Raw genomic sequence first — 19,957 nt, 5'->3', positions numbered from 1 at the left:
TGGGGTAGATACAAGGTAATCAGGCTGTCCCACGTGGGGCTCACAGTCTTAATCCTCATTCTACGGATGAGGTAACTGCGGCCCGGAGAGATTAAGTGACTTGCCCAAAGTTACACAGCTGATAAATGGCAGAGCTGGGAGGAGAACCCATGACCTCTGACTCCCAAGCCTGTGCTCTTTCACTAAGCCATGCTGCTTCTCTAGCAAGCTAGTCAGGCTGGACACAGACTCTGTCTCACATGGGGCTCGCAATCCTAATCCCCATTTTGCAGATGAGATAACTGAAGCACAGAGAAGTTAAATGACTTAATAATAATGGTATTTAAATGCTTACTATGTGGTAAGCACTGTTTTAAGCACTGGGGTGACACAATCCCTGTCCCTTATAGGAATCACAGTCTTAATCCCCATTTTACAGAAGAGGTAACTGAAGCCCGGACAAGTGACGAGGCTTTCCCAAGGTCACCCAGAGGACAGGTGGTGGACTCAGAATTAGAACCCAGGTCCACCATGGGCAGCATGGCCCAGTGGAAAGAGCCAGGGCTTGGGAGTCAGAGGTCATGGGTTCAAATCCCAACTCTGCCACTTATCAGCTGTGTGATTTTGGGCAAGTCACATAACTTCTCGGTGCCTCGGTGACCTCATCTGTAGAATGGAGAGGAAGACTGTGAGCCCCACAAGGGACACCCTGATCACCTTGTATCCCGCCCAGCACTTAGAACAGTGCTTTGCACATAGTAAGCTCTTAAATGCCATCATTTTTATTATAATTCTGTCCACTAAGCTATGCTGCTTCCCTTGCCCAAGGTCACAAAACACACAAGTGACGGAGCAGGCCTCGACATCCAGTTGTGTGTTGATCCCACTAGGCCCCTCTAGTGACCTACCAGTCACTGGTGTGAGTTTTCCAAGGTCGCATAGCGGTCAAGTGGCGGAGCCAGGTTTAAGAACCCAGGTCCTTCAGGCTCCCAGCTCTGTACTCTATCCACTAGGCTATGCTGCTGCTTCTCAGAGGGAGAGAAGGAGCAGAGAGGGGTGAACCCCTATAGATTGGCATTTTCCTGTTTGCTGAGTTGCCAGAGTCAGTGGGATAATAATAATAACGGTATTAAGCATTTACTACGTGCCAAGAACTGTTCTAAGCACCGGGTGGATACAAGTTAATCCTGTTGTCCCATGTGGGGCTCACAGACTTAATCCTCATTTTACAGATGAGGGAACTGAGGCACAGAGAAGTTGTGACTTGCCCGAAGTCACACAGCTGACAAGTGGCAGAGGTGGGATTAGAACCCATGACTTCTGACTCTCGAGCCTGTGCTCTTTCCCCTAAGCCACACCACTTCTCCTGGGATCCAGTCGGGAGCTGTGGGGCGTCTGTCCGCTGTTTCCTCATTCCTGCCTCTACCCACTGGGATACCTGTCCTCACTTTGTGAGAATAGTGAAGACTGTGATACCGAGAAATTCATACGTCTGATGCACAACTCCTTCCATTCTGAGGAAAGCAATTTGAAACTTCCTGAAATCCAAATCAGTTCCCAGATTTCCTGAAAGGGACTCCAAAACAGTTGCCTTTGAAAGCGAAGCAGCATAGTCTAGTGGAATGAGCACGTGACTGGAAGTCAGGAGACCTGGCTCCGTCACGTGTGTGCTGCGTGACCTTGGGCGAGTCACTTGACTGCTCTCTCCCTCAGTTTCCTCATCTGTAAATCGGGGGTTTAAAACCTGTCCTTCCCCATTAAATTGTGATCCCCACTTGGAACAGAGAAGGGTTTTGGTCTGATTCTGTCCGCCCCAGGACATACCACAGTGCTCTGCTTCAAGTAAGAACTTAAATACTGTTGTTGTTATTATCATTATCAGAAATATTAGGCTTTGGAACAAGTATCTCACAACCACCTCTCAGTGCCTTTATTTCTAGAGAATTAAATCATCCAGGTCCTGGGAGTCAAATTAAAAAGTGGGAATCTTCTTTTACAAGTGTTTCCCTCACACTTTCTAAGACAGCATGATAACTGCTGTTCGCTCTGTTTATGGAGGCAGAGTACTGCGTCCCAGAAATCAAGAGCAAGCCAGCCTAGGTTGTTCTTTCGGTTGAAGAGAGGATTTCCTTGATGTCACAGTTTCTGTCAAAGCACTAGGGAGTCTAACTGCTAAACCAGTGACCTGTAGAATTGATCGAGAGTTGACTTTTTTAAAGTGAGGCATTTGCCTAAATCTTTCCCGTATGCCAAGCCCTGTACTAAACAATGGGGTAGATAATGAGATTGGACAGGGCACAGTCTCCGTTTCGCCTGGGGCTTGCAGTCTAAATGGAAGGGGAAACAGGCATTTCATTTTAGAGAGAGCTGCTTGGAACCTCAATTTTTCCAAGTGACTCGCCCAAGGTCATAAAGCTGGCAAGTGACAGATCTGGGATTAGAAGCCAGGCCCTCTCACTCCCAGGTCCCTATTCTTTCCGCTAGCCAATACTGCATCTTATTGTTAGAGTTCAGTGCCTAGATAAGCTGTTTGTTGTTTTTGTTTTTTTTTAAATTGAGAAGCATCGTGGCCTAGTGGATAGAGCTTGGGCCTAGTAGCCATAAAGACCTGGGTTCTAATCCCGGTTCTGCCCCTTGTCTGCTGTGACTTTGGAAAAATCACTTCTATGTACCTCAGTTTCCTCAACTGTAAAATGGGGACTAATTCCTTGTCTTGTATTGTCTTATGCCGTCGAGTCGTCTCCGACCCATAGCGACACCGTGGGCGCATCTCTCCCAGAAAGCCCTGCTCTCCATCTGCAATCGTTCTGGTGGTGTGGATTAATTCCTACTCCCTCCTAATTAGAATGTGATTTCCATGTGGGATGGAGACTGTGTATCCAACCTTGTATCTATCCCAGTGCTTAGTACAGTGCCTGGCACATAGTAGGTGCTTAACAAGTGCCTTTTTTTTTTAACCCATGTTGTAATATCAAAAGTATGTGGATAGATTGAAGGCTTTTTACTTTTACCTTACTCCCATATCCTTTAGATCGTAGTGGACTTTCTTTCTGGAAATCATCATCTCATGGAGGCTAAGTAGTTATTAGTACAGTACCACTGCTTAGAGCTTTTCTACAAGAGAATCAGTGTGGCCTAGTGGATAGAACGTGGGTCTGAGAGTCAGGAAGAGCTGGGTTCTAATCTAGGCTCCGTTACATATCTGTTGTGTGACCTTGGACAGGTCCCTTCACTTCTCTGTGCCTCAGTTACCTCATCTGTAAAACGGAGATCCCCTCTTAGGGTCACACCTGGAGGGTTTCCAGTACTCTACCAGTCTCGACTATGGGAGGGAGAGCCAAGCCAGAGGCCAACCCATTCCATTCCTAGCTTGGCTCAGTGGCTAGCGAGGGGAAGGCCATCTGCTACAAGTCAAAATCCACCTGTGCTGGGCAGCAGTGGCGTAGGAGAGAGTCAAGGGTGGATACTCAATTTACCACACAGAAGGAGGCAATAGTATTTTTACCAAGGAAACACGACGGATACACTACGAGAATGATTGCAGATGGGGTTGGGGCAATCTGGGAGAGATGCGTCCATGGCGTCGCTACGACTCGACAGCAAAAGACAAGACAAGATGGAGATGAGTGTGAGCCCCGTGTGAGACAGGGACTGTGTCCAACCTGATTAACTTGTGTAAACCCCGGCACTTAGAACGGTGCTCGAAACATAGCAAGTACTTAACAAGTACCACCACCATCGTTGTTATTAGAAGTGTTGGAAAGTGCATCCACAAGTAGGTGATCATGTCAACATCTGTAAACTCACATTCTAATATTCTGATCTGGGGAATTCTTATTTGCAAGGAGAGGCATGAAAGACATAAATCAAGATTTGGGGGGTTTGGACTTGATGGAAAGGTGCAGATATAGGATCGAGGTCAGCTATGTATATATTTTGTTATGCCAGAGCTTGGTGTTTGCATATTCCTCTGTGGGTGTGCCATGAAATGAGCCTAACGTTATGGCCAGAGATCCTCCATGTTTGGAGAATCCCCTAAAGTTGACGGTTTTGAGGCATTTGCCTGGAAAAGCAGCGTGGTTTGGTGGATAGAGCATGGTCCTGGGAGTCAGTAGGTCTCGGGTTATAATCCCAGCTCCACCATTTGTCTGCTGTATGACCTTGGGCAAATCACTTCTTCTCTGTGCCTCAGTTACCTCATCTGTAAAATGGAGAGTGAGACTGTGAGCCCCATTTGGGACAAGGACTGTGTCCAACCTCATTTGCTAGTATCCACCCCAGCGCTTAGTACAATGCCTGGCACATAGTAAGTGCTTAACAAAAAGCACTATTATTTTATTTTTATTTCCTTCCCACAAGGAGCTTATAGTCTAGAACTCTTATAGCCTTTTTGCCCAAGTAAGCTATTGTTTGGCCCTGCCTCAACTGAGTGGGAAAGATAGGGGTGGAAATTGGCAGCCCGCTCCGGCTTGAGCTTCAGCTGGGAGACCGGGGCTAGAGGAGGGGGGCAGCTTTATTTTTGCCTTTGTGAAATTCATTCCTCTTTCCTCTTTTCTCCCCTCCGGGCCACTGCAGATCACTCTTCGTTATACTGAAAATATTTTGTGGGACTACCTGAGGATTAGCGTCAACCATTCACTAAACTATTAGGGTCCAAATGAGATCTCCCTCTGCAAAACAAAAATTCCCCGACACAGTGGGAGTCTGTGCCCTCTATGCCATGTTCTATTAATCTCTTAGCAATTTTATAACCAAAAGGGGACGTTAGGGTGGATTGAAAGAATATTTTGAAACAAGTTAGGTGAAAGAAATGATCATTTTAAGCCAATATCCTCTGCTGTGAATGGCAAAGATATGTCGCTAGTCATGCTAAAGTAATCACTTTACCTCACTTCCTGTGAGTGTTCGTAGGTCTAGCGTGGGATAACGTTACAAACCATGGTCTCGGTTGGGGAAGTTTCTTCACTCACCCAACCCATTAGAGTATCTCGGTGACCTGTCGATAGCCCATTCTAATAGCGAGGAGCAGTGTGGCCTAATGGAAAGAGCCCATTTCTTCTGACTCCTTGAAAGAGACTCCTCACGTAGACTCTCCTAAAGAGTCACGGACCTCCTCATGGCCCTCTGACTCCTAGACGCAGAAGACCCGGTTTCTAATCCCGATTCTGAAAGCTCCCTGCTGTGTGATGTTGGGTAAGTCACTTCTGGGGGCCTCAGCTTCCTCATCTGTAAAATGGAGCTTCAATGTTGATCCTCCCTCCTACTTAAAATGTGAGCCCCAGATGGGACCGGGGTAAAGTCTGAGCTGATTGACTTGTATCTACCCTGGTACTTGAAACGGTGCTCACACACATAAGCGATTAACAAATATAATAATAATAACAATCATGTGAACATTGTGCTGGTGTTGTTCCTTGATGGACTCTTTAACGCTTCACAAAGGTTTTGAAATTTCTTCTAATTTGCCCTCTGCATCTCCCACTGCAGTCTCTAGCCTGGCTACGTCACTGATCAACCCATCAGTGGTATTTGAGCTCCAACTATGTGCAGAGCACTGGCTTGGGAGAGTACAAGATGACAGAATTAGAAAAGTTCCGTGCCCATAGCAAGCTTATAGTCTAGAGGATGTTCTCCAGTGTGATGGGAGACTAGAGCTGGAAATTGGAATGCTATTGGTTAGGGCTGGATGTGAAAAATAAAATAAAAAATTAGCTCACACCTCCTCTGTGTCTTGGGTGGGACACTGAGCAAATACCCTGATGCCTTGGCCCAAAGGAATCCAACCCATTCTGACATCTCCAGTCCTGGGACATTAATCAGAAGCCTTTGCTTGATTCCGACTTCATTCGGTATGGACTTGCTCATCCTCGTGACCGCTGCTGGTGGGTTCTGAATGAATCTCCTTCTTATTTACGGTAATCTGTGAATATTGTGTTTTACAGCCTGTAAATTAGATACATGATTGAATGGAGAGGCAGAACGCAGAGCTTTAAAATATATATATATATATTCAATTCCATATGGGAGACCTCTGAACATTTAAAGCCTGGTGCCTAGAATGTTAATATTACATTAAGTACTATGTTATTGCAGAGGGTGTTTATTGTTAATGTCTGGGGGGAAGATCAGTTCCAAAGATTTCAATTTCAATAAACAGATTATGCAGTTCCACCATATACAATTGTGTGGGGGGGGGTGGGTTGTAATGAAATGGTTATAAAGTCCCTTGCCATTCTGTTGCTGGTTTTTTTTTTTAATTTTGTAAATAACATCAGAAGCATTCTAGAGGGAAGTGCTTATGCATTTATTTATTATTGATTTTTTTTAAAAAAATACATTTAACATTACTAGATATTGCAAATCCAGTCTCAGTGAGTTGAAGATGATAAGCTATTTCTCCATTATTAAATGCTGAATGCTTGGGGAATTGAGGAGTGATAGCCTTCATATAAATATATTAAATATTAATGAATGGTGATTACAGAAATTAATTTACAGCTGCATTTAATTTGCAAATAAAACCGTCCCTTCATTTTGTTCTTTTGTTGCGAACAATGCCTGTTTGAAAGGCATCTCTTTGGTAAACGGTTTGGATGACTGCGAAATGTTCTTGGAGAGTCTCTGGAACCTCGGGTACGGTGTCTTAGATGGTGGGAGGAACCAGGTTAAGGAAATAGGGCTTTTAGGTGTACTTTTAGTGGTATTTAAGTGCCTCCTCTGTGCCACTGTATCAAGTGCTAGGGTAGATACAAGCTAATTAGGTTGGACCCAATCCATGTCCCACATCTGCAGTGTGACCTTGGGTAAGTCACTTCATTTCTCTGTGCCTCACCTACCTTATCTGTAAAATGGGGATTGAGGCTGTGAGCCCCACATGGGACAGGGACTGTGTCCAACCCGATTTGCTTGTGTCCACTCCAGCGCTTAGTACTGCACCTGGCACATAGTACTTAACAAATACTATTATTATGTTTATTATTATTTTACAGATGAGGTAACTGAGGCACAGCAAAGTGACTTACCCAAGGTCTCACAGCAGACAAGTGCCATTACCCTATTTATTTTGTTAATGAATTGTACATCGCCTCGATTCTATTTAGTTGCCATCGTTTTTACGAGATGTTCTTCCCCTCGACTCTATTTATCGCCATCGTTCTCGTCTGTCCGTCTCCCCCGATTAGACGGTGAGCCCGTCAAACGGCAGGGACCGTCTCTATCTGTTGCCGACTTGTTCATTCCAAGCGCTTAGTACAGTGCTCTGCACATAGTAAGCGCTCAATAAATACTATTGAATGAGAGCCGGATTTAGGGCTCAGGTTCTTCTGACTCCCAAATCTGGATGCTATCCACTAGGCCACACTGCTTCTCCGTGGCTCAGTGGAAAGAGCCTGGGCTTCGGAGTCAGTGGTCATGAGTTCGACTCCCGGCTCTGCCGCTTGGCAACTGTGTGACTATGGGCAAGTCACTTCTCTGTGCCTCAGTTCCCTCATCTGTAAAATGGGGATTAACTGTGAGCCTCACTTAGGACAACCTGATTAACCCTGTATCTCCCCCAGCGCTTAGAACAGTGCTCTGCACATAGTAAGTGCTTAACAAATGCTAACATTATTATTATTATTATTATTATTATTATTCTCTTCCAGCCTCCCTCTGCTGGGGGGAGTAAAGCTGGTATCTCTTTGGAGATTGGAGACATGATTGAACTCACCTGCTGCTCTACTATAATTCCAGCTGGATTCAAATTCAATTTGGCTCTGGGATTGAATAGGTTCTTCCCATGGGGAAGCAGCATTGTGTAGTGGAGAGAGCACGGGCTTGGGAGTCGGGTCATGGGTTCGAATCCCTGCTCCGCCACTTGTCTGCTGGGTGTCCTTGAGCAGGTCACTTCACTGTGCCTCAGTGACATCATCTGTATAATGGGGATTGAGACGGTGAGCCCTACATGGGACCCCTTCTAAACTATGATCCCCTTGTGGGCAGGGAAGCAGCGTGGCTCAGTGGAAAGAGCCCGGGCTTGGGAGTCAGAGGCCATGGGTTCGATTCCTGGCTCTGCCACTTGTCAGCTGTGTGACCTTGGGCAAGTCACTTCACTTCCTCTGTGCCTCAGTTCCCTCATCTGTAAAATGGGGTTGAAGACTGTGAGCTCCACATGGGACAACCCGATTACCCTGTATCTCCCCCAGCGCTTAGAACAGTGCTCTGCACATAGTAAACGCTTAACGAATACTGATATTATTATTATTATTTGTTGCTGAATCGTACTCCCCAAGTGCTTAGTCCAGTGCTCTGCACACAGTAATTGCTCAATAAATGATTGAATGAATGACAGGGACATTCCAACCCTTTTTTAAAACATTTTGTAAGTAACATCAGAAGCATTGCAGAGGCAAGTGCTTATGCATTTATTATTGATTTTTTTAAAAAAAGTACATTTAACATTACTAGATATTGCAAATCTAGCCTCAGTGAGTTGAAGATAAGCTGTTTCTCCATTAGGTTGACAAATACAACCCAATTTGCTTCTGTCCAGCCCAGTGCTTAGTACAGTTCCTGGTACACAGTAACTGCTTAACAAATACCACTATATTAGTATCACCAACCCCATCACTGTGGCCAAAAGTAGGATATTCTGACCCTCCGGAGTTTGGCAGTTCTTCTCTCATGCCGTTGTCGTTTCTGACCCATGGTGACACGCTGGACACATCTCTCCAAGAACGCCCCGCTCTCGGCATTCGTTCGGATGGTATATCCGTAGAGTTTTTTTGGTAAAAATACGCAAGTGGTTTACCGATGCCTCCTCCATGCCGTAAACTTGAGTCTCCACCCTCGACTCTCTCCCATGTTGCTGCTGCCCAGCACAGGTGAATTTTGACTTGTGGCAGATGGCCTTCCACTCGCTAGCCCTTGGCCAAGCTAGGAATGGAATGGACGGGCATCCGCTTGATCCTCCCTCCCAGAACCGAGACTGGTAGAAGATTGGAAACTCTCCAGGTGCAACCCTGAGAGGGGGTTTGGCAGGTACAGGAAGCCAAAAGTGACTACCTCAGGCCTCTTAGGGCAACTGGTTAATAATGATAACGTTGGTATTTGTTAAGCGCTTAGTATGTGCTGTTCTAAGGGCTGGGGGAGATGCCGGGTCATCGGGTTGTCCCACGTGGAGCTCACAGTCTTCATCCCCATTTTACAGATGAGGGAACTGAGGCACAGAGGAAGTGAAGTGACTTGCCCAAGGTCACACAGCTGACAAGTGGCAGAGCCAGGAATCGAACCCATGGCCTCTGACTCCCAAGCCCGGGCTCTTTCCACTGCACCACGCTGCTTCTCTAATAATGATGGCATTTGTTAAATGCTTACTACGTGTGCCAAGCACTGTTCTAAGCACTGGGGGGTACAAGGTAAATCGAGTTGTCCCACATAGGGCCCACGGTCTTAATCTCCATTTTACAGATGAGGTCACTGGGGCACAGAGAAGTGAAGTGACTTGCCCAAGGTCACACTGCTGATTAGTGGCAGAGGGGGGATTAGAACCCATGGCCTCTGGCTCCCAAGCCCGGGCTCTTTCCACTGAGCCAATACTAGGCCTTCCCCCTATCTGTCAGGAGGGAGATAGGAAGGTGGCTAGTTAAAACTATCTTCAGAACGGTCAGTCCTGAACCTGGTCTCATCATAATCAATAATTTCTGAGTGCCTACTTTCTGCCTAACGTTGTACTAAGGGCTTGGGAGAATGCAAAAGAACACAGTGGGTAGAGACATATTTTCTGCCCACAGTGAGCATCGGGCAGTCCGCATTCGACCCCTGGGAAGTGACCCCGTTCTCTGAGCTCGATGACTGAGGCTTTCTTCTGAGTAGAGCCCTTTTGTCGCTTACCGATCACGTTTTGCCCTACGTTGTGCTAGTGGATAACCGCATCAATCAGTCAATGATATCTGAGTTAATTACGTATTTGTTAAGCGCTTACTACGTGCAGAGCACTGTCCTAAGCGCCGGGGTAGAGACAGGGTCATCAGGTTGTCCCACGGGAGGCTCACAGTCTTAATCCCCATTTTCCAGATGAGGGAACTGAGGCCCAGAGAAGTGAAGTGACTTGCCCACAGTCACACAGCTGACAAGGGGCAGAGCCGGGGTGCGAACCCGTGACCTCGGACTCCCAAGCCCAGGCTCTTTCCACTGAGCCACGCTGCTTACTCTGTGCAGAGTGTTGCACCACGGGCTTGGGAGAGTATAATAGAACAGAGTCGGTAGACACATTCTTCTCCCATGAAGAGCAGTAGGCAGTCTGTATCTTCATTCAATAGTATTTATCGAGCGCTTACTATGTGCAGAGGACTGTACTAAGCGCTTGGAATGAACAAGTCGGCCACAGGTAGAGACGGTCCCTGCCGTGTGACGGGCTTACGGTCTAATCGGGGGAGACGGGCAGATGAGAACGATGGCGATAAATAGAGTCGAGGGGAAGAACGTCTCGTAAAAACGATGGCGACTAAATAGAATCGAGGCGATGGACATTTCATTAACAAAATAAATAGGGTAATGGAAATATATACAGTTGAGCGGACGAGTACGGTGCTGAGGGGATGGGAAGGGAGAGGGGGAGGGGGAAAAGAGGGTTTAGCTGCGGAGAGGTGAAGGGGGGGTGGTGGAGGGAGTAGAGGGAGAAGAGGAGCTCAGGCTGGGAAGGCCTCTTGGAGGAGGTGAGTTTGGGAAGGGTCCCTGTTCTCTGAGCCACATGTTTGAGGCTTTCCTCTCACCATAGCCTTTCTGCCACTTTCTTGTTATGCACTGAGAAGCAGCATGGTCTAGTAGATAGGGCAAAGGCCTAGGAGTCGGTAGAACCTGCCCGGCTCTGCCACTTGCCTGCTGTGTGACGTTGGGCAACTTACCTCACTTCTCTGGCCCTCGGTTTCCTCATCTGTAAAATGGGGACTAGTACGGTGAACCTCATGTGGGAGAGAGACTGCGCCCAATGTGATTTTTGCTTGTGTGCAACCCAGCACTTAATCCAGTGCCTGGCACATAGTAAGTGCTTAACTATCAATATTATGATTGCTGGCCCGGAGTTCTCCTCCTTGACCATGTTCCATTTATCCCAATAGCTGGCTGTTCATTGTTATATTGTACTCTTCCGAGTGCCCGATAAATATGAATGAATAAATGGCCGATGACCGTCTTCATGCACTTGGGCTTCCTTGGTCTCCACCTGGTTGATCTCTGGGTTGACACCATCCTTTAGTCACTTAACTTCTCCGTGCCTCAGTTACCTCATCTGTAAAAATGGGGATTCAAAAATGTGAGCCCCACGTGGGACAATCCGATTACCCTGTAACTACCCCAGCGCTTAGAACAGTGCTCGGCACATAGTAAGCGCTTAACAAATGCCATAATTATTATCCTTTCTCCTGCCATAGGACATCATATCTAACCATCTGACTCCTAGTAATGCCAGATGCCAAGGCCTATTTCTGGAGTCTCGGTGGATTTCCGTGCCTCCGTGTTCATATGATGCATATGTTTGGATAAAGTTCTGTACCTCTGTTAGCGGTGATGGCTACTTTACTCCCATGGAATCCAATCTCTGCATTCCCTGAGGGGGAAAGGAGCCACAGAAGCGAAGCCAGGGAAGAAATGTGGCCTAGTGGAAAGAGCAAGGCCTAGGAGGCAGAGGACCTGGTTTCAAATCCTGGCTCCACCACTTGCTGAGTGACCTTGGGCAAGTGACTTAACTTCTCTGTGCCTCAGTTCTCTCATCTGAAAAATGGGGACTCCAAAACCTGTTCTTCCTCATATTAAGACTGTGAGCCCCATGTGGGACCTGTCTATTTTGTGTAATAATAATAGTCTTAGGTGCCAAGCACTGTACTAAGCTCTGGGGTGGATGTAAGCAAATTGGGTAGGACACAATCCCTGTCCCACGTGGGGCTTACACTTTGTTCCCATTTTCACTTAACTTCTCTGTGCCTCAGTTACCTCATATGTAAAATGGGGATGAAGATTGTGAGTGCCACGCGGGGTACCCTGATAACCTTGTATCTAACCCAGTGCTTAGAACAGTGCCCGCCACATAGTAAGCATCAAACAAATGCCATCATTTATTATGATTATTTTTATAGATGAGGTAACTGAGGCCCAAGGTCACAGACACGTGACAGAGCCAGGATTAGAGTCCATGACTTTGACTCCCAAGCCCGTAGTCTAGCCACTATTCCATGCTGCTTAAGACAAAAGCTTGGCACAGAGTAGGCACTCAACCAATGCCACCATTTTTAAGTTGAGAGCTGCTCACGGTTCGGCCGCTACTTATGAGGAGGGGAAAGGGTGAATGGGCATGGTGGCTGAGGGAAGCCCAGTGCAGGAACACTCCTTCCATCCCAGAGAATTTGCTCCAGGAGCGGTGGGATCTAGAAATCTTTAGATCCAGGATCCTTGGGTAGGAGAAAGGACAACAGAACTTCAAAATTGATCCGTCAGGGTGATGTGTACAAATAGCTCTCCATCGCTCTGTCAGTGTATTTCCTCCAGCATCCTGCTCTTCAGTGGCAATCCCTTTGCAACTATTTTTTTCTATTTCTTTGAACTTTGGCATATTGACTTTGAATAATATCAAGGGTTTCAATAACTTAAGATGCCATTCGCACTTGCTTCAACTACTCTATCTCTTCTGAGAAGATTTTTAGCTTGTTTGGATTCGGCGATAAGGCTTTCCCAGCTCGATTACCCATCTAAATACCCTCAACCAGAGAGATCTCTCAGGCTGAGTTTTCATTTGTGAGAGGTGCTGGGACGATTCCCCCTTGCGTGGTGGCTTTGCGACTATCCCTTGGCCAGGAGGGCTAGCAGTGACCATCCAACTTTGGAAACCATTAATGGTGCCAGACTGAGAAGCAGGAAGGCCAAGTGGAGAGAGGATGGACGTAGGAGTCAGAGAACTTGGGTTCTAGGCCTGACTCTGCCACTAGCCTGCTGGGTGCCTTTGGGCAGGTCACTTCTCTGGGCCTCAGTGTCCTCATCTACAAAATAGGGATTCAGTACCTGTCCTCATCTATAAAATAGGGATTCAATACCTGTCCACCCTCCTACTTGGACTTGTGAAGCCTATGCGGGACAGGGGTTTGTCTGGTCCAATGATCTTGAATCTACTCTAGGCTTGGGACGGAGTAAGCACTTAAATATTACTATTAGGGTTGCAGCCTACTATTATTATTATGGCATTCATTAATCACTTATCAACCAAGCACTGTTCTAAGTTCTGGGGTTGATACAAGTTAATTAGGTCAGACATAGTCACCGTCCCACATGACTCTCACAGTCTTAGCGACTAAGCCCTCATTTTCTCTTCTCCCACTCCCTTCTGTGGCACACCGATTTGCTCCCTTTATTCACCCTTCCCTCATCCCACAGAGCACTTGTGTACATATCTGTAATTTATTTGCTTAATGTCAGTCTCCCCTTCTAGATGGTAAGCTCACTGTGGGCAGGGAACGTGTCTACCAGCTCTGTTACAACAAACTCTCCTAAGCACGTAGTCCAGTGCTCTGCACAAAGTAAGCATTCAAATGCACTCGGTTGCTCGGCTCGTTTGCCCTCCTTCTTAATCGGTGTAGCAATCCAGGAAGGCAGTCTTTTAGAGAAATTAATCAGTTGCATTGAGCGCTTACTGTGTGCAGAGCACTGGCTTAAGTGCTTGAAAGAATACACCACCACATTCCCTGCCCACAACGAGCTTATTTTAAAGACACGCTGCGTGGCTGAGGTTGTCATCTTTGTATCGGTCTTTTCGGCTCTACTCGTCCATGGGATTCATTTATCACCACGAAGATCCCAGGGCAGCAGTATCATACACACTCACCCTCCGATTCATCGCCTTTGCTGGGCTGATGCCTCGTGCACCATGGTAAAACTCCACCAGTGTCGATAAATAGGCGAGGATGCAGTTTGGCAGTGAGAGAGAGCTTTATATGATCCTCTACAAAAAAGATTATAGCCATTCCCTTCCTCTAACCTTATCCCAGTTCTCATTTGGGTTTAGCACTTTCAAATCTTACATCCTTACTTAAAAGACTTCCTCACCGCTGTAGGTAAATACCAGCAGTAGTTTAAAGGGAAGTTAGGAAAACTCTACTATTTCTATTCTTGGGGTAACCTGTGTGAATGAGCGAACTGGAAGGATATTTGCTCCTGGCAAATGCTTGTGGTCTCTCAGACCAGAAGTGGACAATTATTTTAGCTCACAGGCTGCCCACATCCATTTCTGATAATTGCCTGTGGCCTGATAGTGAAGAGCAGTTGTAGTAATAATTGTGATAATTTTGCATCAATTATGTGCCGACTGCTACAGCACAGATGATGGTTGGGTTAGTCCATGGATTTGCAGTTCCTCAACACAGTCTTGTGCACTACAAAAGCCAGGAAGAAGAAGAGATGCAATGCATCAAAACTGCAACCAATTATAAAATATTTATTCTATTTCTCAGAAGCTTTACCCCTCAAATATCAAGTATTTGAGTCCAGGCTATTGTTCAAATGAAAACTAAAGTCTAACAGCCTTTCAAAACTCTTAAAGACTATAACAAGGGCCAAGTCAATTAAACAAATTGATTTTTAAAATACACCCCCCCCCCGACCTCTGCATTCCCAAGTCGTCATGTGCCAAGGTCAACCCACAGTGTATTTTATAAATTAAAGGTATACACTTCTGAACAGTGGGATCTTAGGAGGAAAATGCTGACATATTACTCTCCGTGGTGGCACGGATGGTATGGCTGTAATCCAGCTGTCTGGTTTTGATAGCAATTAGAGGATAATGCGATACAATCTTTAAGCACTTTTAGCTAATTGTATCACTAAGGGCTTTAGCCCTTCGTTGGAGGCATCCACATAAAATATCTTGCATTCTGATATCTGGGAGGAAAAAACAAAACATCTTCTCTCCAATTTGGTTTTATCGATCCAAGTGTATGCGAAATTACCAGATATGTAGAGCATTAAGTTGTTGAGGTAGTATTTCTTGGGGCCTTGCTGGGAGCGTGTGGACTCTTTTTTTCCCCCTCCAGATTGCCATTTAATAAACAATGCCATAAAAGTTAGTTCTCCTTTGGGGTGGTAATATGTATCCAGAACAAACAGAGGACATAGGAAAGGTGTAGAAAAGTTAGATATATAAGCAAGAAAAAGTGAGTTATTGATTTTATTGACTGGTCTGTTAACTTCTGACATTGCAATAAAGCCTTATTTATTTGTATACAGAAGACTCAATTACATAGATACATATCATTTTAACAACTGGGTTATTTACAGGAGAATTGCTGCTTCATAAATAATATAGACCGGGGATTTCACAAGCTGATGTTTATCCACTGTTACCTTAGGAAGGTGGATGCCTACGGATACACTTCAGAGAAAAGTCATTAGAAGAGCAGAGCGTGCCTGTGGGAGGTGGCTGGCAGGAAGAGAAGCGTTACACGAGACAGACTTGATCAGTGTCCTTAAAATGTGTGCTAAATGCTTCTTCTCGGGACGATGGGATCTGTAATGCCACCATCTAGTTATTTTCTCTCATGTGATAGCGTTTACAACCAGAAAGATTGCCAGTTGAGTCTGTTAGGATAAAGGCTGTCTTTTTATCCCCTTTTCAGGTTTTTGAAAGTCTCTTTTAACAGGACAGGCTATTAGCATGGGTGTTACTTGATTAGATGACGTTTCTTGAGGGGATTTATTGCAAACCTGGGTCAGGTATTCTAAAGAGATCTTCTATTTAGGAGGGTAGGGGAAGGAGATGACGCTGGGTTGTCTTGGGCTGGACCTTCTCAGTATGGGCAGCGACTAAGACTGCAGACCCTGAGGTGCTGAAAAGTGACCTGACCCTAAAGATCTGAAGGCTGCAACCCAGCCTGGTTCTAGAGTCTTCCAAAGTATCCTATGGTCCCAGATGAGAGAGAGAGAGAGAGAGAGAGAGAGAGAGAGAAGGATATAATAATAATAATGTTGGTATTTGTTAAGCGCTTACTATGTGCCGAGCACTGTTCTAAGCGCTGGGGTAGACATAGGGGAATCAGGTTGTCCCACGTGGGGCTCACAGTCTTAATCCCCATTTTACAGATGAGGGAACTGAGGCACAGAGAAGTTAAGTGACTTGCCCACAGTCACACAGCCGACAAGTGGCAGAGCTGGGATTCGAACTCATGAGCCCTGACTCCAAAGCCCGTGCTCTTTCCACTGAGCCACGCTGCAGTGGCTGCACTGAGCCACCACCCATATGTGGGTGGTGGTGATGGGAGGGGTGCTTGGGACGGGATGGGGGAAGAGAGGTGGAATGGAGGCGCAGATCAGACCTAAAAAGGCCTCTGTCCAAAATTGGTTGGGATAGTTTTGTGAAACGCCTCTGCTATCATTATATTTCTACTGTACTGGAAGTTGAGTAATCATTTTTTTCTTATACATACACCCTGTGAAATGAAGGAGTCTTGGTGCTACTGTAATCCATCTGAACACCATTAATCCTTCCTCAAATTCCAGGGTTAGGAGCATGTAACTTTCCCTTTCTGATCCCCAGAGTTTTTAGATCTACATATTAGACTAAAGAGGCTGTCCCTCTTGGAAAGACGCTTGACCCGAGAGCTCGTTGTGGGCAGGGAATGTGTCTCTTCACTGGTCTCTCCCAACTGCTTAGTACAGTGCCAGGTATACAGTAAGTGTTCAGTAAATACGACTGACGGCCTGAGTCCAGATTCCTTTCCGTAGACATGCCCCTGTAATTCGAGGTCTGACCGGCTCATGGCCAAACCGATGCCCACAGTAAATGGAAGTGGTGCGGCCTAGTGGATAGACCACGGGCCAGGGAGTCGGAAGGACCTGCTTTCTAGTCCTGGCCACCTACCTGCTGTGTAACCTCGGGCAAGTCACTTAACTTTTCTGTGTGTCAGTTTCCTCATCTGTAAAATGGGGATTTAGACTGGGAGCCCCATGTGGTTGATGGACTGTGTCCAACCTGATTATCTTGTATCTACCTCAGTGCTTAGAACAGTGCCTGGTGCACAGTAAGTGCTTAATAAATACCACTTAAAAGAAAAAAAAGTTGATGCTAGTTTGGGGTTATATAGTGAATTTAAAACGACCAGGTACGAGTGTAGAGGAAGCCCTTAGGTGGTAAGCTCCTCAAGGGCAGGGACTATGCTTTTAACTTTTAGTATTCTCATTTTAGTGCCTTGTACACACAATAGTCTTTCAATAAATATTATCGAATGAATGAACCCTTGTTTGCACAAGTTTGGCCTGCAGTGAGAACTTTACTGAGAGAGGAAACAGACACTGATGGAATTGATGGCTATGGGATGATCGTTAGGTATAATGAGTGTTCGTCGTGTTAGTCATTTTGATGAATTTTATAAATGCTTCTTGCATCCGAGCTTCACCTGAAATAGAATTCTTCAAACCTTGACTTCCCCTTGATTTTTTAAGCAAATGATAATCTTAGAAATCAGCGCACCATGAAACAATGCTTTGTAAAAGCATGAAATGTGGTAAGGGGGAAAAAATGCATTATGAATGCATAGGAATTCATTACATTTTACCTCAAGTTTCCAATTACCGTGATGCTGAAGTAGAACATTAAAAATGAAAATATCCAGGGATTTTTAAAAATGCCAAATTGAGATTGTGACATGGTGGAACACATTGCTCAGCCTTCTCATGTTTTCATCCTGGATCTCCATGTCTGAGGGAACTTCAGGATATTTGCTTGACTTGTCTTGTGTGTGCATTACAGTATCCCTACTTCTGGGTCTGACATCCTTCTTCTTTGAATCTGCCAGTGCCGTTAAGTTCTTCCTCGAGTCGCGTAACACCTACTTCCAATTCAAACGAAACGTTGTGGCCCGAATCCTAACTACATTTTGCTTAAAGAAAAAAAAGCCTCATCCTTCCCTGTCACGGGGCCTTGACACACTGTCCTAGAAATCCCACCCCTAAAAAGGTTTACTAAGCGGGAGGGTTGCCAATATTTTCACGCAATACTACTCTTCCTTGCCTTTGCCGAACTCTAAATCACCCTACTTTCACAGCTTCCCACTAGCCTTCAGTTTGCACGCAAGAGTGATTGTCAATGCTCCCCTCTTGGAGGATGTGTGGAAATGGGGTTTTATTTCAGCTTTGAAGGATTTTATGTTTGGGGGGTTATTTCCCTTCTATTTCATTTTATTTGCGGTAAAGTGGCACACCAACTGCTTTTGCAAGGAGTGCCGTGCACAGGGAACACATAAGCAAAATGGATGGGTCCGACATATCTCCATGGAATCCCTCAAATGGAGTGGCACAACTCTGGATGCGCAAGGAAAAAGTGGTCTAGGAAATTTCAGTAAATCACCGAGTAATAACATTGGGTCAGACGCGGCACCATTTGGTCGTGTTGGAAGAGGATAAATCTGCTTCCCATTAAGGATGGGGGACCGGCTCCTCCGACTGTGAAATTCTCCTGAAAGTTACCCAGGTTGAGAGGTGGTCCCGTACCATTATCGTGACGAAGAGTATTTCTTGGTGGGCTCTATGGGGCTGCAGTTAGATTTTTCTGATGAAGAGTGAACCTTTCAAGTGTCCCTCTTTGATTTTAAGTGTGTGTGTGTGTCCTTGCATTCACACGCAAGGCGTTTATAGATGTAAAGAATATATCATATACTTACATAACATCATAAAAAGATATAATACATATTTCAATAAGACTGTTCATTTCAAGTCCAGCCAGTCGGCACAAACAGTCACTACAGAGGATTCTGTCTTTTTGCCATCTCTCTTGCTCCCCTGTTCCTGAGCGGAGGAGGTCGGGGTAGGGTGTACCCGCCACCTCATAGGCCGCGGTAACTAAACGGGAATTAACTGGCGCATTCTGAAGTGAACGAGATCCTGCAATACGTGTATCCGGAGCTCCTGCAGCTAGAGGCCGTCACTTCCAATTGAAATAATGACTCATCCCGCAGGAAGCCGTGGAGAGATCTTGCTTCGAATGTCAAATTAACAACTTGTATTGCCACTGAGGGCTGTTTCTCGGCGCAGGGAATCTTTCAAGGGATTCCACGAGCTGGAGGAGGAAGGTTGGCGGAAGAGAGGGCTGGAGGCTGGAACTCTAGTTTCTGTTTCTTCAGAAGCACAAGTTTTGATCTCCAGTTTTCAGTGAGGTGATTGCCATGGATCTCCCATCCTTTCCCCTTTTTCACCCTCAAGCTCCTAGGTTTCTCTGCGGGGCTGCTTTAGCGAGAGTTCAGATGAGCTGCAAAGAGGCTTCTTGATGCCACGGCGTAAAGAGCATAAAGAATCCGGGTGGGAACAGACCAGGACAGTCGATCTGTCAATCATATTTATTGAGTAGTTTGTGCGGGGCTCGGTACTAAGCACTTGGGAGAGTACAATATGACAGACACATCGCCTGCCCACGAGAAGCTTAGTTTCGAATGGGGAGAGATTCAGTATTTGGGAGGTAGTATTTCTTGTGCAGTGGCCTAATGGCTAGGCTTGGGAGTCAGAGGTCATGGGTTCGAATCCCAGCTCTGCCACTTAGCTGTGTGACTGTGGGCAAGTCACTTAACTTCTCTGTGCCTCAGTTACCTCATCTGTCAGATGGGGATTGACTGTGAGCCTCACGTGGGACAACCCGATTACCCTGTATCTACCCGAGCGCTTAGAACAGTGCTCTGCACATAGTAAGTGCTTAACAAATGCCAACATTATTATTATGCCCTGATCTCCGTGACCACTTAGGGTAGTTTGGGATTCATGTCAGATGGATTCAGAAAACCTCTACTTCCAAAACCAGGGGCAGAAGTTAAAGCCAGGTCACTTGTCAGTTCAGGAAATCTACGTCTCACTCTAGTCAGCAGTCCGATTTTGGAATGCGGAGATCTTTCAAGAGGTCTTCCTTTATGAAATGGCCGGCAAGATGGGGAGATTTGAAGTGCAACTAGTCCTTATCAGTAAAAGACCTATTTTAGAATAG

General features: G+C 45.9%; 1 protein-coding gene and 2 non-coding genes across 3 annotated transcripts in view; 2 read left to right on the top strand and 1 right to left on the bottom strand.

The window, feature by feature from the left end:
• POU6F2 (POU class 6 homeobox 2) overlaps positions 1-19,957 on the top strand; it is a 314,537-nt gene that overhangs the window by 56,836 nt on the left and 237,744 nt on the right. The window lies entirely within an intron of this gene.
• LOC114814075 lies at positions 3,252-3,391 on the top strand. The gene has a single exon (XR_003761817.1). It is a non-coding gene; the product is annotated as a small nucleolar RNA SNORA7 (small nucleolar RNA).
• Positions 8,851-8,988, bottom strand: LOC114814099. Its single transcript, XR_003761841.1, has one exon. It is a non-coding gene; the product is annotated as a small nucleolar RNA SNORA7 (small nucleolar RNA).

This window comes from Ornithorhynchus anatinus, chromosome 8, assembly GCF_004115215.2.
Source record: "Ornithorhynchus anatinus isolate Pmale09 chromosome 8, mOrnAna1.pri.v4, whole genome shotgun sequence".
Lineage (NCBI taxonomy): Eukaryota > Metazoa > Chordata > Mammalia > Monotremata > Ornithorhynchidae > Ornithorhynchus > Ornithorhynchus anatinus.
Note: the sequence above shows the minus strand (reverse complement) of the source record. Positions and strands in the feature narration are given on the sequence as shown.